Here is a 19,460-nt window from a genome sequence, read left to right as displayed (position 1 = left end):
GTTTGTCAGATGTGTTCAGGAATGTTTCTTTAATCATTACACAGAAGTCACAGTGAGGGAGTGTGCAATACTTGATCTCCTCTTCAGGAATGAAACAGGGCAGGTGACGGAGGTTTGCATGGGGGAACACTTCGCATCCGGTGATCACAATGCCATTAGTTTCAAAGTAAATATGGGAAAAATTAGGTCTGGTCTGCAGGCTGAGATTCTAAATTGGAGAAAGGCCGGTTTTGATGGTATCGGAAAAGATCTGGCAAGTGTAGATTGGGTTGGTTGTTTTCTGGCAAAAGTGAACTTGGTAAGTGGGAAGACTTCAAAAGTGAGATTTTGAGAGTACAAACCTTGCATTGCCTTGATTTTCAAGAGATATTGAGACCCTGGTTAAGGAAAAAAAGGAGGTGCACAGCAGGTATAGTCAGGTAGGATCAAATGAGATTGCTTATGGAGTATACAAAATGTAAGAGAACACTTCAGAAATAAATCAGGGGGGTAAAAGAAGAAATGAAGCTACTCAAGCAGACAAAGTGAAGAAGAACCCTAAAGAATTCTACAGATATGTTAAAAGCTAAAAGATTGCAAAGGACTAAATTTTTCATCCAGCGTGTCAGAATGGTAATCCATGCATGGAGCCAAAAGAGATGGGGGAGATCTGAAACGAATGTTCTGTCCCTGTACTTACTCAGGAGATGGACATTGGGTCCACAGAAGTGAGGCAAAGCAGTATCCACTTCATCAACCCTACACAGGTGGCAGAGGAGGAGGTGTTAGCTGGCTTGAGGCAAATTAGAGTGGATAGATCCCCAGGGCCTGACAAGGAGGCAAGTGCAGAAATTGCAGTGACCTAGCAGACATATTTAAATCATCCTTCGTGGCAGGTGAGGTACCAGAGGATTAGAGGATGGCCAATGTTGTTCCACTGTTCAAAAAAGGCTCTAAAATAAACCAGAAAATTACAGGCCAGTGAGCCTGACATCAGTAGTGGGGAAGTTATTGGAAGGTATTCTAAGGGAGCTGATATAGAGGTATTTGGATAGGCAAGAACTAATTAGATCTAGTCAGCATTGCTTTGCACATAGTAGGTCGTGTCTAACCAATCTTATAGAGCTTTTCAAGGAAGTTACCAGGAAAGTTCATGAAGACCAAGGCAGTGGATGTTGACTACATGGACTTTTATAAATGATATGACAAGGTCCTGCAAGAGGTTGGTCGAGAAGGTTCAGTCACATGGCATTTAAGACGAGGCAGTAAATTGGATTAGACATTACCTTTGTGGGAGAAGGCAGAGAGTGGCAGTAGATGGTTGCCTCTCCATCTGGAGGCCTGTGACAAGTGGAGGGCTGCCAGGGTCTGTTCTCGTTTACCGTTTATATCAATGATCTGGACAATAACGTAGTTAATTGGATCAGAAAGTTTGCAGATGACACAAGGGTGGGGGTGTAATGGACAGCAAGGAAAACTATCACAGCTTGAAGTGGGATCTAGACCAGATGGAAAAATGTTCTGAAAAATGATAGTTGGAATTTAATGCAGACAATTGAACAGAAAGGCACTGAGGAGTGCTGTGGAATGCTGTAGAACAAGGAGATGTGGATTTGTGGTGCTTAGAGGCACATGATAAAATAGGCTGAAGTCAGCATGATTTCCTTTAGGGAAAATCGTGCCTGACAGATCTGTTGGAATTCCATGAAGAAACCTCGGGAGAGAGAGAATAAAAGGAGCAAATTCAGGTAAGGCTGGTGTTTTAGGGCTGCCCGGGTGCGGAAAGTGTCCGTGCAGAAAGAGGCCTAACCTCAGCTGCAAGTAAAAGAAGGCAGGCTCAAGTGGAGCAGCCATTGTTTGGGAGTGCCAGCGATAGAGTGTGAAGGCTTTGGTTTGACAGGTTTTAGCAAGATCAAGCAGAGGCACAGTTGAGAAGAGGTAAGCCTTTCCCTTTTTTGGGAAAGAGTAGTCAGGATGGAATGTTCCTCCTGTCGGATGTGGGAATCTGGGATACCTGGTGGTTTCCCTAATGACTACATCTGTGGGGAGTGCACCCAAATTCACAGCCTCACTGATCGGGTGAAGGAAATGGAGCTGGAGTTGAATGTACTTGGGATAACTCGGGAGGCTGAAGATATTATAGATGAAACTTTTGAAGAGGTGGTCACACCCAGAGTACAGCCTTTGGACAGTAGATGGGTAACCACCAAGAGATATAAGGGAATTAACAAGTCAGTGGTTGCCTCTCTGACTGGAGGCCTGTGACTAGTGGTGTGCCGCAGGGATCAGTGCTGGGTCCATTGTTGTTTGTCATCGATTACAACAATCTGGATGATAATCCAGTTAACTGGATCAGCAAATTTGCAGATGACACCAAGATTGGGGGTGCAGTGGACAGTAAGAAAGGCTATCGTTGCTTGCAGAGGGATCTGGACCAGCTGGAAAAATAGGGTGAAAATGGCAGATGGAATTTAATGCAGACAAGTGTGAGGTTTTGCACTTCAGTAGGACCAAACTAGAGTGAATGGCAGGGCATTGAGGAATGTAGTAGAACAAAGGGATCAGGGAATACAGGTTCATAATTTGTTGAAAGTGGTGTCACAGGTAGATAGAATTGTAAAGAAAGCTTTTGGCACATTGGCCTTCATAAATCAATGTAATGAGTACAGGAGATGGGATGTTATGTTGAAGTTGTATCAGACATCGGCGAGGCCTAATTTGGAGTATTGTGTGTAGTTTTGGTCACCTACCTACGGGAAAAATGTAAATAAGGTTGAAAGAGTACAGAGGAAATTTACAAGGATATTGCAGGGAATAAAGGACCTGAGTTACCAGAAAAGTTTGATTAGATTAGGACTTTATTCCTTGGAACATAGAAGATTGAGGGGAGATTTGATACAGGTATACAAAATTAAGAAGGGTATAGATAGGTTAAATGCGAGCAGGATTTTTCCACTGAGGTTGGCTGGGACTAGAGGTCATGGGTTAAAAGTAAGAGGGAAAAGGTTAGGGGGAACCTTTTTACTCAGAGGGTGGTGAAAGTGTGGAACAAGCTGCCAGCACAAGTGGTGCATGTGAGCTCGATTTCAACTTTTAAGAAATGTTTTGATGGTAGGGGTATGGAGGACTATTGTCCCGGAGAAAGTCAATGGGAGTAGGCAGTTTAAATGGTTCAGCACAGACTAGATGGGCTGAAGAGCCTGTTTCTGTGTTGTACTTTTCTATGACTCTATTACTCTCTCTAGAAGGGGTCAATTGGATGAGCTTGTTTGAAGGGAAAGAAAGAAAATGTCAAGCTGGGAGGTATTTAAGACTGTGTTATCAAGTGTCCAGGAGCTGTATGTTCCTGTTAGAGTGAAGGGCAAAACCGGCAAATTTAAGGAACCCTGGGTGACGCAAGATATTACAGCCTGGTCAAGTAAAAGAAGGAAGTGTACTTTGGGTTTAAGAGGTCAGAATGTGTAAATCCTTTGATGAGTAGAGCAATATTAAGAATACACTATGAAACAAACCAGGAGGACGAGTAGAAAATACGAGATGGATCTCTGGTGGTAAGATTAAGGAAAATCCCAAGAGGTTCTATAGCTATATCAAAAGTAAAAGGGTAGCTAGTGATAGAGTAGGTCTCCTTATAAATCAGTGGAATCTCCAATGTCTCAAGCCACAGGACACGGGTGGGATTTTTAAAAATTATTTCTCCTAGGTGTTTACTGAGGAGTATGGCTACTCAAAAGATTGGCAAAACAAGTGGACTTCTATATTAATAGGGAGAATGTATTTACAGCCTTTAGTGCACTAAATGGATAAAATTCCCAGGGCCCAAACTAGAGAAGAAATTGAGGAGGTATTTCCAGGGGTACTTGCTTAATCGTCAATCACCTGTGAAGTTCCCAAAGACTGGAAGGTGGCTAATGCTGTTCTGTTGTTTAAAAAGGGAACAAAGACAAGCCGGGGATCTTCAGGCAGGCCAGCCTGACATCAGTGGTGGAGATGTTACTGGAAGTAATCTATGAGCACTTGGACATCCAGGGTCCTGCTAGGAGTCAGCACGGCTTTGTGCATGAAAAGTCATGCTTGATGGACCCTGCAGAATTCTTTTGAAGTGCTAACCAAAAAGGAAGAGGAAAGTAGGGCAGTGAATGTTGTCCATTTGGACTTTAGCAAGGCTTTTGACAATGTTCTGCATTGCAGGCTGGTCCCTATGGAATCCGGGGAAAGCTAGTTAGGTGGATTCAAAAACTGGCCCAGCGGTCAGAAGCAAAGGGTGGTGGTTGAAGATTGTTGCACAGAATGGAGGTTGGTGACTACTGGTGTGCCACAGGGGTTCTTGTGTTATATTATTTATATAAATCATTTGGATGTGAATGGACAAGGCTTGATTAGTAAGTTTGCAGATGACATAAAATTAGGTGTTTTTGATAGTGAAGGAGGTTATTGTAGATTACAAGCTGATGTTGATAGTTAGGGAAGTGTGCTGAGAAGTAGCAAATGGATTTCAATACAGATAGATAGATAGATAGATAGATAGATAGATAGATAGATAGATAGATAGATACTTTATTCATCCCCATGGGGAAATTCAACTTTTTTCCAAAGTCCCATACACTTGTTGTAGCAAAACTAATTACATACAATACTTAACTCAGTAAAAAAATATGATATGCATCTAAATCACTATCTCAAAAAGCATTCATAATAGCTTTTAAAAAGTTCTTAAGTCCTGGCGGTAGAATTGTAAAGCCTAATGGCATTGGGGAGTATTGACCTCTTCATCCTGTCTGATGCATTTTGGAAAGATAAATCAGTGTAGGACAAACTGGAGAGTTATGGAACAGTGGGGCCAAGGCATCCAAGTGCACACCTCATTGAAAGTAGCATAAAGAGGTTGAGTATGCTGGTCTTCATTAGTCAGTAAGAAGGTGGGACATTATGTTGCAATTGTATAAATCATTGGTGAGGCTGCATTTGGAGTATTGTATAGTTTTGGTCACTTTGTTATAAACCATGTGATTAAAATGGCAAGAGTGCAGAAAAGACTTGCCAAGGTGTTGTCCTAAATAGAGGGCATGAGTATGGGGAGAGTTTGGCCGGGCCAGGTCTTTGTTCCTTGGTACATAGGACAATATGGGGAACCTTATACAGTTGTTTTAAATTATCAAAGGCATTGATAAGGTGGGTAGAAGAGGTCAAAACCAGGGTGCACAGATATAGGGTGAGAGGGAAAAAGATTTAAAAGGGACCTGGATAACTTTTTCATGCTGGAGATGATGATTATATGGAACGAGCTACCAAGGAAAGTGATTGAGGTGGGTACAATAGTATCATTTAAGAAGCTCTTGCATAGGTATATTTGGGGCCAGGTTTAGTGGGATATGAGCTGAGCATGGCATGTTGGGTGGCCACAGTGGATGGCATGGATTGGTCCGGCTGTTTCTGTGCTGTATAGTCTATGACTACAGGAAAGGGTTACTTGTTTAGGGCCTTTCCAATATTGGCATGCCTCATGGTGTTCAGCAGACAATGAAATGTTGCTTTCTGTTTGGGGACTGGAGACGTGGTAGCCAGGTTATGCCCAACTACTTCCCACCAATGAAAATATTTTTAAAAACTAGTTGTTTAATCCTCGATCTTAGAAACAAATCCAGTTTGGGATCGAACCCTTGAACTATGGGATATATTACACCAACCTGACACAACAGACATTAACTTTCTTCGAAAACACGTCACCCTCTCCCGCGCACTCAAACGGAAACTATCTCATATTTCGTGATTACCTCTCGAAAATAGAGACCTGTAACCTTTTGACTGCTGGCAACACACAATGTGGGTGTGAGCTCGATTTGTCTGTATCTGCATGTGCATCTGTGTGTAGTTGTGCGTCAGTTTGTGTGTGTGTGTTTGTGGTAGCGTGGTCAGTGTGTGTGTGTGTGTGTGTGTGTGTGTGTGTGTGTGTGTGTGTGTGTGTGTGTGTGTGTGTGTGTGTGTGTGTGTGTTCGTGGTAGCGTAGTCAGTGTGTGTATATGTGTGTGTGTTTGGGTTAGCGTGGTCAGTGTGTGTGTGTGTATGTGTGTGTGTTCGTGGTAGCGTGGTCAGTGTGCGTGTGTGTGTATGTGTGTGTGTTCGTGGTAGCGTGGTCAGTGTGTGTATATGTGTGTGTGTTTGTGTTAGCATGGTCAGTGTGTGTGTATGTGTGTGTGCTTGTGTTAGCGTGGTCAGTGTGTCTGTGTTTGTGTGTCTGTCTGTAGGGATGTGCGTTATGTGTGTGTATATGTGTGTGTGTTTGTGTTAGCGTGGTCAGTGTGTGTGTGTGTGTGTGTATGTGTGTGTGTTCGTGGTAGCGTGGTCAGTGTGCGTGTGTGTGTGTGTGTGTGTGTGTGTGTGTGTGTGTGTGTGTGTGTGTGTGTGTGTGTGTGTGTGTGTGTGTGTTCGTGGTAGCGTGGTCAGTGTGCGTGTGTGTGTATGTGTGTGTGTTCGTGGTAGCGTGGTCAGTGTGTGTGTGTATGTGTGTGTGTTTGTGTTAGCGTGGTCAGTGTGTGTGTGTATGTGTGTGTGCTTGTGTTAGCGTGGTCAGTGTGTCTGTGTTTGTGTGTGTGTGTCTGTCGGGATGTGCGTATGTGTGTGCCCGTCTCTGTGCGTGTGGCAGGGGTGGGGAGGGGGCAATATCGGTGAACAATTCTAGCTCTGCCTGTGCTCTTTGCTGTGAAATCAGCTGAAAGTACGGAAAGTTCACAAGTGAAGAGACGACTTCAGAGGGAGGGTTTGTTAAAGAAAATAACCCAGTCCAGTGAACAGAAATTGTTCCAGAGCGGAAAGGGAAAGCGGTTCGTGATATAAATACAGCAGCGTGGGCTCGCTGTGAGACACAGATTAGCAGCGGCAGGATGAGAGTTTGTTACAAGAACTCTTTATCAATCCCAACAGGTAACGGAATTCCGGCTCGGATTGCCGGGCCGTCCTGATTTATAGACCAACCGGCACCGGATGAAGCACAAAAAAATCAGGGGCTGCTGGCGGAGGGAGCGAATCCGTGAGGACGGTTCGTGGAACGGCGGGACGGGAGCGCATCCACAGCGGGTATGTGTCCACACTTCTGAACTAACTGTCCACGGGCTGTTCCATCTACAGCTCTACACCGTCCACGATTCTGCACTAACTCACCGTCCGCTTCTTTGTACCTCTTACTCACATTCCGTGGCATCACTGAACTGGCCACAATGGTCTCACCTCCTCGATCAAACCCACTGACAGTAAAATCATAAGACACGGGAGCCGAATTGGGCCAATCGAGCCATCGAATACGCCCCGTCACGTCTGTTTAGTATCCCTCTTAACCGCATTCTTCTGCCTTCTCCCCGTAATCTTTGACTAATCAAGAGCCTATCAACGCTGCTTTAAAAATACCCAATGTCTTGGCCTTCAGAGCCGCCTGTGGCAATGAATTCCACAAATTCACTACCCTTTGGCTGAATAAATTCCTCCTCATCTCTGTTCTAAATGGATTCCCTCTCTTCTGAAAGGCGGTGCCCTCTAGACTCCCCCACTGTAGGAGACATCCTCTCCCACGTCCACTCTATCTCGGCCTTTCAACAACTGATGGATTTCAATGAAATCCCCCTTCATTCTTCTAAACTCCGGGGAGTATAGGTCCAGAGCCATCAAATGCTCCTCATACATTAACCCTTTCATTTTCAGAATAATTTTCATGAACCTCCTCTGGACCGTCTCCAATGACAGTAGGTCTTTTCTTAGATAAGGGGCCCAAAACTACACACAACACTCCAACTATGATCAGCATTTCATCCTTGCTCTTATATTCTAATCCTCTGGAAATGAAGACTGACTTTAAGTAAATGTTGCTTTTGCTGTCCAAGAGCAGATTCTGAGAACCAAACTAAGGAAGCTCACTAACAGTCAAAAACTTTCCTGCCTGCAAGGTACTCGATGTTCTCTCAAGGCTTTTCACCCATCGTGCTGGGTGGTATTAAGTATTTTGGCCCGATAGATGGGCTTTCTCTGAACTGGGGGCAGTTCTGGGATTAGTAATGTTATAGGTATTTTGACTATCTTAAACACGTTGAGTAGGATGAATGAAGCAGAAAGGTACGGGCGTTTTTGCGAAACTGGCGCTTACTGGCATAAGTCACTTCATTGTACGATATAGCACAGAAAGTGGCCTTTTGGCCTTACTGGTCTATGTTGACCAACAGTCCCAACAAAGCTACTCCCATTTGCCTACATTTGGCCCATATGCCTCTAAACCTTCCCTGAGCAGGTACTCCTCTAAGTATGTTTTAAATGTTGTTAATGGACTTCTCTCGCCACTTCCTTTGGCAGCTCATTCAATATACTGGCCACCCTTTGAGTGAAAAGGTTGCCCCTCAGATCTCTATTAATTTTTTTCCTCCTTGCCTTAAACCTGTGCCCTCTGATTCTCGATTTGCCAACTCTGAGTAGAAGACAGTGCATATTCACCACCTATTTTATACACCTCTAGAAGATCACCCGTCATTGTCCTGCCAATGTAAAGAGGACCAAATTGTTCAACCTCTCTCCATTATTTAATCCATCGATCTATGTTGAAAAGTTGTTGGTTTGTTCTGAAAGGCTGATAGTCCTGCCCAAGATAGGAACTAAATTCACCAGTTAAGAGTGAGCCCAGAGCAAGGAGCTTCATGGGCCTGACCTTGAAGTTGCTCCGGCTCAAAGAGGCACATCTGCCTCACTCTGCTGACCACCTTTAAATGTGTGCACGTGAATACAGAGTCAGGCCAGGATTTGAATGAGATATTCACACAAGAACGGTCACTGGAAGGAGTTTGCAGTCCATGTGGAGACTGTATCCTGGGAGCTTTGCTCTAGTCCCAGAGAGCAGGGAGGGAGGCAGTGAAGCTGTTTATTATTCTGGTCTTAGAACCTTCCTACCTCCAGAGCACTCGGGAATAGTTTTAGTGTGCACAAGCTGCCTGGCCCTTCTAGTTAAATCACAAGGAAAGCGTGTTATTCGGAACATTGTGTGGCAATTGTGTACAGATCGTGTGCAGGCCGAAAGGATTTAGTTTATCATTCAGCACAGCATCGTGGTCCGACAGCCCAGTTCCTATACTCTTCTGTTCCATGTTCTATGATAATTCTTCTATGTTTTAAAGAACGGTTATTTAGTATTTAACTCACCATTTTAATTCCAGGCATAAACTTTCTGCAGTTAATGAAACATGGGACTATAGAGGCAGAAAGCAGCAATTCAATGGACATAATGGGCTGTTGTCAGGAGAGATGTTGAGTGTGAGGGGAGAGAAGTCAACACAGGAGCTTCCATGCATTTGGAAGGCTTGGTGTACTTATGGCAATTTGGCTTATAGGTTGTGACAATTCCAAGAAAACATGTAAACTTGTATCTGTGAAGCAATCCATGAAATCACGTGACTTTGGCGCACTGGGAACAGTTCCACGTACAGGACGGGACGAAAGAACACATCTGCCACCTACTGGAGCTGGAAGTACTTGCACCTTTCCCGCAAATTGCAGTTAACTCGTGGAGAGCAACTCATGTTCGAGATTTTCATCCCTCCTTTCACAATTCTTTATTTTTTTTAATGAAGGGTTTTTTTTGTGCATAACGGAACTCGTTCTATTTTAGTTACCTGAAACAGACAGCCCTCTACACTTTTTCCACACTTCTTCTGATCTGCAGCTCGGGGCAGGATCCGGCTGTGTGACTTGCTCTTCTGCTTTTGAGTGAAGTTTTTCAAGTGAAGTTAGTTTCACACACTAGGGGATAAGATCAGTCAGGGTGCTGCTCATCGTTACTGTGCTAGTCAACAGAGATGCTGTTGGTCCCTCTCAGCTGTGCATAAATACCCATTGACGCTGCTTTAGTTAAAGCAATACTGCCCAGTTTTATTTACAGTGGTATGTCACACAATTAATAATCTATAGTGCCATATGGGTAGCAAAAAGCCTGGATAATAATTGCTAAAGCCATTACTCCTAGGTAGCAACAGTTCTACATATTATGAATATGACTATCGTGTAACAACTGCAAAATCTTCATAGAGCGTAGAACAGGATTTGCACTAATAATGTTGTACTAAATAAAATACAAAATTCAGCTCATGACATCTAAATCCTTCTGCTACACAATTCCCCTTTCCCTCCATTCTCAGCACACTTGAGTGCCGTTGAGTCACCGTCGACTCACGGCGACCTTATTTATAGTCCATCAGGTTTTCATGGAGGTAAATTGCCCGGCCTTTCTTCCGCTGCTGGGGCCCGGCCGGATTCGAACTCAGGACCAACCACCTCAAAGCCCAGTGCTGATGCCACTACGCCATAGGTTATGTGCCTATCCAAAACACTTCTATTTTATCTGCTTCCACCACCCCTGGCAGCACATTTCAGGCACCCACCAACCTCTGTGTAAAAAAAACTTGTCCCGCACATCTCCTTTGAACTCACTGCTCCCCCCCCCCACCCACCCCTCACTTTAAATGTGTGCCCTCTGGTATTAGACATTCCAACCCTGGGATAACAGATACTCTATGTCCCTCATGGTCTTATAAATGTGTATTAGGTCTCCCCCTCAGCCCCCGCTGAACCAGAGAAGACAACCCAAGTTTGTCCAACCTCTCCTCATTTCTCATATCCTCTAATCCAGGCACATCCTCGTCCACATCGTCTCTAAAGCCATCACATCCATCCTGGAATAGAGAAACCAAAACTGATCCAAGCTGACTAAAAATATACTGTATGTCTCATTTAAAAACTCCAGAATGTTCTTCACATATTTTATCCTCCTATTAGACATCCCTCTGTGCCTTGTAATAATTTTTTTAAAAAAACAGAAAATGCTAGAAACATTTAACAGGTCAGGCAGCATCTGTGAAGAGAGAGGCATCTCATCGGAACCGAGCAAGAGAGAGAAAGCAAGTTGGTTTTCAGTAGCAAAGGAGGTGAGGAGGGATGTGTAGAGCAAAGGGGATATCTCTGAAGGATGCTGCCTTTTCCAAAAGATGATTTTATTCATTATTCTGAGGATACCAAATGATTTAAAGTGCCAGTTAGAAGCCCATTATGCTTCTGTGTTGGGTGTTCCTAGTATCAGGAGCGTGTCCGGCAGGTGAAGCTGTGGATTCAGACAATCGCAGTGGATAATTTTGTTTCATTTCGTAGGGAGCAGGGTTTGCAAAGGGCAGAAGCACATCGCTGGAAGTTAAAGAAGCAGAGGCCCAGTAAAATAGTAGCCTCTGTATTCATTTCTAGAAGTCAGAGCATAGCTGTGGAGGGTCGTTGTCAGGAGAGTAGTGAGGTCAGGACTGCTTCATATTACTTCGAGGATGGAAAAGAGCAGTTCCATAAAGCACATCCACAGGAGGTGTGGGCAAGTGTTTTGGAGTTTCGATGGAAAGAGTGTAGGAGCCTTTTCTTGTGTGTATTTTCTTAAATATTTAAAGATTCGTCACAGGGGCCAGATGTTTGGAGGGATGGAGATGCTGAAAGAGATGGACGGGAAACGTTGAGGATGGGACCTGCATGGTGCTGGTGCAAATTCCAGACATTCACAGCTGGATTCCCGTTTGCACACAGATGTGGATAAAATGCCATCTTTTAGCTAACAGCTGGGTAAATACAGGGGTTTCACTTCCTTAAATGTTTTTTTCCCATGTCGATATCACAAAGATCTGGGTCCAAAGCACAATTTTATTAATTATTTTGTGGATTAATTGCTCAGCTGATCTAATGCCACTTGCCTTTCTTGAAACTGTTAGTCACTTATGCAAGACATAATTAGCACCTAACAATGTGATTCAAGTGCAACTTGCTAAAAGGTAGGAGGCTTACAGCAAGCAGGAAGGCAGAAATGTGGTTCATTGCCATATTCTGGGGAGGAATCAGTGATCACACATTGCAACTAAGCAGGAAAATCAAAATTAACCCTAAAAACGTTAACAGACTTTTGGACTAACTGTTGTAGCGTTTGGATTTCTCACGTCCCTATGGACACATATATTAATGTATTGATCTATTTGGCGAAACTGGCAAGACCAATATTGTCTGATCTCAGGTGGATTCTCATTGTTCCATGGGCACATGTTCAGTGATTACAATTACTCACCTAAAATGCTGGTGGAACACAGCAGGCCAGGCAGCATCTATAGGAGAAGCACTGTCAACGTTTCAGGCCGAGACCTGACGAAGGGTTGCTGCGTTCCACCAGCATTTTGTGTGTGTTGTTTGAATTTCCAGCATCTGCAGATTTCCTCGTGTTTGACACGAGGAACTCACCTGTTAGTTACCAACAAAGAGACCCCCTGTCCCACTTAATCACCATCATTAGTACTACATGCTTTAACTCATCATTTCCATTCCAGACTGAAACAGCAGTGTGGGACTCCTGAGAAATGGTTCCACTCAAAACCGGAGCTTTCTTTCGAATGCAAGCCTTTGCTTCCTTTTTCTCCCGTTCACACGCATGAAATGGCCTGCGAGGTCCAATTTCCAGCAAACCATCAGAGTGAAAGATGATCACGGGTTATCGGTGATTAATCCAATGTGCTATAACACTTGCTAAAGATTCTTGGTACAGTCTCTGTGAAGGTGCATTTCCCAGCCTCAAGGCTTTGAACTCGGCAAGGCAAAACACTAGTAATAATAACTCAGGTAAAATGTTCTGCGGCAGCTGATCCTGCGTTAAGTAGATTCTGTTGTGCAATGAACCTCAGTTCCATTTTGTATTCAGTGCACAGTGTTCAGAGCAGTACAACAGGTCAATTGCTGGTGGTTTTGTTCTTTACACCCTCCATAAGCCTCCTTCCTTCTTCCCTTAATCAGCCCTATCAATATATTCTCCTCATCCTTTTTCCCTGAAGTATTTAACTAATTTTCCTTGACCATTTTTTCTTTTCCAAATCCTACACTCAAGTCAAGTCGAGTCACTTTTTATTGTCATTTTGACCATAACTGCTGGTACAGTACACAGTAGAAACCAGACAACATTTTTCAGGACCATGGTGCTACGTGAAACAATACAAAAACTAGACTGAACTACGTAAAAACAACACAGGAGAAAAGAAACTACACTAGACTACAGACCTACCCAGGACTGCATAAAGTGCACAAAACAGTGCAGGCATTACAATAAATAATAAACAAGACAATAGGCACAGTAGAGGGCAGTAAGTTGGTGTCAGTCCGGACTCTGGGTATTGAGGAGTCTGATGGCCTGGGGAAAGAAACTGTTACTCCCACCCCTCACTGAGGTAATACCTTTCACTTGTATCCCCTGGATGAGCTGGTCTTAGGTTTTGAATTCCTTTACAAGCTCCCACACACCTGCTGTCCCCCTCCACCCCCCATCAATTATTCCCACTGTTTCTTCAGGGATCCTCTCTATCTCCAACCTCCAGACTATATTGATCTCTCTATGATCAGTGTGTGATGTATTGCACAAAGTAATCCTTGTCAATCCAAGATAGAGTCATAGAGAAGTACAGCACAGGCCTTTTGGCCCATCTAGTCCATGCTGAAAAACATTTAAACTGCCTATTTCCAATGACCTGCACCGGGACCATAGTCCTCCATAATCCTACTATCCATGCACCTATCTGAACTTCTCTTAAATGTTGAAATCAAGTTTGCATGCACCAGTTGTGCGGGCAGCTCATTCCAAGCTCTAAGTGAAGAAGTTTCTCCTCATGTCCCCTTAAACTTCTCACCTTTGAACCTTAAGCCATGACCCACCACTTGGTGGGAAAAGCCTGCTTACATTTATCCTCTCTATACCCTTCATAATTTTGTATACCTCCATCAAAATTTCTCTCAATCTTCTATATTCTAAAGAATATAGTCTTAACCTATTCAGTCTTTCCTTGTAACTCAGATCCTTCAGACCTGGCAACATCCTTCTAAGCTTTCTCTGCATTCTTTCAACCTTGCCTACATCTACAGTACTTCAAATTAGGCCTCACCAGTGTCTTATACAACTTCAACATAACATCTCATCTTCTGTCCTCAATACATTGATTTATGCAGACCAATGTGCCAAAAGCTTTCTTTATGACCCTATCTATCTGTGACACCACTTTCATCAAATTACATACCTGTATTCCCAGATCCCTTTGTTCTACCACACTCCTCAGTGCCCGACTGTTCACTGTGTCAGACCTACCCTGGTTGGTCCTACCGAAGTGCAAAACTTCGCATTTGTCTGCATTAAATTCCATCTGCCGTTTTTCAGTCCAGTTTTCCAGCTGATGCAGATCCCTCTGCAAGCCATGATAGCCTTCCTCACTTTCCACTACATCCCCAATCTTGGTTGCATCCACAAATTTGCTGATCCAGTTAACCACATTATCGTCCAGATCATTGATATAGATGACAAACAACAAAGGACCCAGCACCAGTCTCTGCGGCACACCGCTAGTCACAGACTTCCAGAAAGAGGCCATCATCTGCAACCACACTGGCTTCTCCCACAAAGCCGAGCTCTAATCCAATTTACTACCTCATCTTGAATGCCAAGTGACTGACCCTTTTTGACCAGCCTTCCACGTGGGACCTTGTCAAATGCCTTACTAAAGTCCTCGGAGACAACATCCACGGTTTTGCCTTCATCCACTTTCCTGGTAACTTCCTTGAGAAACTCTCTAAGATTGGATAGACACGACCTACCACACACAAAGCCAGGCTAACTATCCTTAATCAGTCCATGTCTGTCCAAATACTTATATATACCTAGATATTTTTAAATGATTTCTTTTTGAACTTGACACTTCTGAAAATGATGCGTTTAGTGTTTTTTGTTGATTTCAGTAACAAATGCCAACATTTTTGAGGAGAAGTTATTAACCTGAGACAATAATTTTGTTTTCTCTCCAACAGATCCTGCCTGAACCACTCGGCACTTCCAGCATTTTCTCTTTTTATTTCTGATTCACATCATCTGCATTTTTTATATTCAACCTCTACTTTTAATGGTTTGTGGATTCCAAGTTCCTACTTCACTGCTCTGTTCAGATACCACAAAACATGAACCACAGGAAACACCTTTATTAACTCTTCCAACCAAAATGCACAGGTGTCTTGTGAATTGCATGCCAGTTTTCCAGATTCATTGATGTTGTTTTGAATGTTGCAGCAATCTTCAGTATTTTCCTCAAACACTAGGTGTCATTTGTAGGAGGTGGTATCAATGGCCCAAACCCAAACCTTTTAAATACTTGGTCAAACACCATTTTGCCACTGCCAGTATCAGATTAGTCCTTCATCCAGATTTTCTGTCTTGGGAATTCATATACATTGATTTTTAGCTGCTGTGGGATAAAACAACACCTGAGAGGCTATGAGAATGCTATTGCTTCCACCTAATGGATTGGAATACGACATCTGCTCCGGTGATAACAAGCACTGATTAGATCACATTGAAGTCCTGGGAGCAGATCTGGCCACCACTTCCTAGAATGTATGGTCCTTGGAAAGAATGCAAGAGTACATTTATGAGAATAAGATCTGTGCTCCTGAGTTAAGCTACATTACCAGGAGAGGCTGAGCAAACATGTTCTCTTGAGGGGCCATAGGAGTCTCCCGCTGGAGTGACTGGAACAGGGGCCAGCAATGTGGAATGCTTACCTGGAGACCGGTGACTGAAAAATCTGTATTCCGATTATAAAGCGGATATTGAATAAAGGCCAGAATTAGGAATGACCCCATTGTTGTTAGATCATCGCAAGAAAAAATCCCTTTACTGGAGTTCTTTGGGAAAGGAAATTTACTGTCTGAACAGAGCTCATCCGGTACCTGACTGACCAACTGCAACTTGGAATATCTCAGGTCAGAGGTTTGACGGGAACGGCAGGAACACTTGGGATATCCCGAAAAATCAACGTCCCATGAACAAACAATTAAAACCAGAAGCTCCCTTTCTCTTCATACCGTCTAATGCAGGTCTCATTACCTCTTCATTGTTGTTATGGAGGTCCTGCCCTCCCTAATTCAAAGCTAACCACTATCAAAATATGAGGGTAGAAGTCCAAGACAAGAAGAAGGAGCGTCAAAGTGGATTGAAGGAGAGAAAACTCTGCACAGAGTGGCCTTTGCTTGGAACACACTGCCAGAGGAGGTGGTGGAATCATATACAACCAAATTTAGATAGACACTCAAGGAGGCAAGGTTCCAAGGTGGGAAATGAGATTAGTGTAGGTGGGAAATGAGATTAGTGTAGATGGGAAAAAAGTTTGACATGGATGTGATGGGCCTGTTCCTCTGCTGAGCAAACTCCATATGACCACAGGTATCAAAGTTCAAGGAGGAAAACCAAGCTGCTCGAGGCAATTAGACTTCCTGAGCCCTCTTAAGAATCCTCAGAATCCATGGCAGCCAACACTGGCTGGGTCCAGAGAAATCAGCAGACATCTTCAGTATGAGAGAAGGATGAAGTGAAGAGGCTTTGCACAGCCACACCTGGCATTGGTCCAGTGGATTTCTACTGGTCCACAAGGAGTGGACTTACTGGTACCTGGGTCACTTTACTGACAAATGTGCTTCTGTGCTCAGATGCAGCGAATGAAGAAACCAAAGTAAATATTCTTCAGCAGATTTCTGAAAACTCATCGAGAATATTTTAAAATCCCAGACCAGTTTTGCCTGAGAGGAAGGATAACATGTCAGTGACGGTCCATTATTACTTTTGGTACGCGCTGTGACACTTCAAACTCGTACCGTGAGTAATAATGCACAGTGGCTGATGCTTCCACCGTAGAACCTTCATCTCTAGGAAAAGCTAGACAGATCATTGTGACTGTGACCGACAAAGAGTTCCTGCAAACTTTAACTGGTCAACAAACCCTGAACTCTTTGCTGATTTGAGCTAACTTACCTAACGATACAAAAGGAAGGCCAAAGACAATTTTGATTTCAAGTTCACACCCTCTTTGATAAAGGAAGTCATCTTCATGAAATACAACACAATAATGTGACAGAAGTTGACGATTGAATAAATACATTTCCTCTTTGTTCTTAACCATTTATATAATGAATGTTGCACATTATCAAGCTGTGTTTTCTACTTAGAGAACGATACAAATTATATTTGGACGAATTTATTACAAAGTAATCAGTGTTAATTCCTCACTTTAATATATTTTGTGATTTATTTGTAGAGATTGACTAAAATTTCGCAAGCAGATGATTGTTATTACGTTTATTTAATCTGCAAAACATTCTTCACTTTTTACCTCTCCTCAGAGTGCCATCTGAGAACGTACTGAAGAGAAATGTTTTAAATAAGTAATGTGGGAAAATCTGAAACAAAAACGGATTGGTATCAAGGCTTGAAGCTGGTGAGGTCGAAAGAAGATTCTGTAAACACCAAATTCATATATACAGTGGATTCATAGGAGTCTGCACATTGTGCTTCCTTCTGCTAAGCTTTTCTCCATAGAAATCTCTTTAAAGATTGTTTTTGCTTTGAGGTTCATATCTCTGATATTTCAGATAACTTTGGAAATCACTGCCTAATCATAAATCCCTGCATCTGTTCCTCCTCAAGATCTCCTGTTCTCACATCCACAGAGATTTATTTCACAGCTGGTTTAACTGCATCACAAAAGGACTGCAACCACTCCATCTTCACATCACTAACTATGTACTGATTCACACAGAGTGGATTTATAACTAACTATTGCCGGTTACATTGACAATGAGGAGAAATCCTTGTAACAGCAAGATCTAAATTTCATAGATTTTTTACAAATACAGAAAGAGTTTGCAACATGAGGTGTGGAGCTCACACGGATTCAGGGGCAGCTGCAAGGCTGAGCAAGGATAGAAACTGGGATCAGTGGAGGGGACAGATGTGTGTGGGTGTAGGGTCAGCAGAGGGGACAGATGTGTGTGGGTGTAGGGTCAGCAGAGGGGACAGATGTGTGTGGGTCTAGGGTCAGCAGAGGGGACAGATGTGTGTGGGTCTAGGGTCAGCAGAGGGGACGGATGTGTGTGGGTGTAGGGTCAGGCCAAGGGGACGGATGTGTCTGGGTGTAGGGTCAGCAGAGGGGACAGATGTGTGTGGGTGTAGGGTCAGCAGAGGGGACAGATGTGTGTGGGTCTAGGGTCAGGCCGAGGGGACAGATGTGTGTGGGTGTAGGGTCAGCCGAGGGGACAGATGTGTGTGGGTGTAGGGTCAGCAGAGGGGACAGATGTGTGTGGATCTAGGGTCAGCAGAGGGGACGGATGTGTGTGGGTGTAGGGTCAGCAGAGGGGACAGATGTGTGTGGGTGTAGGGTCAGGCCAAGGGGACAGATGTGTGTGGATCTAGGGTCAGCAGAGAGGACAGGTGTGTGTGGGTCTAGGGTCAGGCCAAGGGGACAGATGTGTGTGGGTGTAGGGTCAGGCCGAGGGGACAGATGTGTGTGGGTCTAGGGTCAGGCCAAGGGGACAGATGTGTGTGGGTCTAGGGTCAGCAGAGGGGACAGATGGGTGTGGGTGTAGGGTCAGCAGAGAGGACAGATGTGTGTGGGTGTAGGGTCAGGCCGAGGGGACAGATGTGTGTGGGTGTAGGGACAGCAGAGGTTACAGATGTGTGTGGATCTAGGGTCAGCAGAGGGAACGGATGTGTGTGGGTGTAGGGTCAGCAGAGGGGACAGATGTGTGTGGGTGTAGGGTCAGGCCAAGGGGACAGATGTGTGTGGATCTAGGGTCAGCAGAGGGGACAGATGTATGTGGGTGTAGGGTCAGGCCAAGGGGACGGATGTGTGTGGGTGTAGGGTCAGCAGAGGGGACAGATGTGTCTGGGTGTAGGGTCAGCAGAGGAGACAGATGTGTGTGGGTGTAGGGTCAGGCTGAGGGGACAGATGTGTGTGGGTGTAGGGTCAGCAGAGAGGACAGATGTGTGTGGGTGTAGGGTCAGCAGAGGGGACAGATGTGTGTGGGTGTAGGGTCAGGCTGAGGGGACAGATGTGTGTGGGTGTAGGGTCAGCAGAGGGGACAGATGTGTGTGGGTGTAGGGTCAGGCTGAGGGGACAGATGTGTGTGGGTGTAGGGTCAGCAGAGAGGACAGATGTGTGTGGGTGTAGGGTCAGGCTGAGGGGACAGATGTGTGTGGGTGTAGGGTCAGCAGAGGGGACAGATGTGTGTGGATCTAGGGTCAGCAGAGGGGACAGATGTGTGTGGGTGTAGGGTCAGGCTGAGGGGACAGATGTGTGTGGGTGTAGGGTCAGCAGAGGGGACAGATGTGTGTGGGTGTAGGGTCAGGCTGAGGGGACAGATGTGTCTGGGTCTAGGGTCAGGCCAAGGGGACAGATGTGTGTGGGTCTAGGGTCAGCAGAGGGGACAGATGTGTGTGGGTGTAGGGTCAGGCTGAGGGGACAGATGTGTGTGGGTGTAGGGTCAGCCGAGGGGACAGATGTGTGTGGGTGTAGGGTCAGGCCAAGGGGACAGATGTGTGTGGGTGTAGGGTCAGCAGAGTGGACGGATGTGTGTGGGTGTAGGGT

At 44.5% G+C, this 19,460-nt stretch overlaps 1 long non-coding RNA gene across 1 annotated transcript; it reads left to right on the top strand.

Moving 5' to 3' along the window:
- Positions 1 to 6,369: 6,369 nt before the first annotated feature.
- On the top strand, positions 6,370 to 17,156 carry LOC140730952 (uncharacterized). Its single transcript, XR_012099707.1, has 2 exons — positions 6,370 to 7,053; positions 14,857 to 17,156. It is a non-coding gene; the product is annotated as an uncharacterized lncRNA (long non-coding RNA).
- The last annotated feature ends 2,304 nt before the right edge of the window (positions 17,157 to 19,460 follow it).

Source organism: Hemitrygon akajei, chromosome 7, assembly GCF_048418815.1.
Source record: "Hemitrygon akajei chromosome 7, sHemAka1.3, whole genome shotgun sequence".
Taxonomy (NCBI): Eukaryota; Metazoa; Chordata; class Chondrichthyes; order Myliobatiformes; family Dasyatidae; genus Hemitrygon; species Hemitrygon akajei.
Note: the sequence above shows the minus strand (reverse complement) of the source record. Positions and strands in the feature narration are given on the sequence as shown.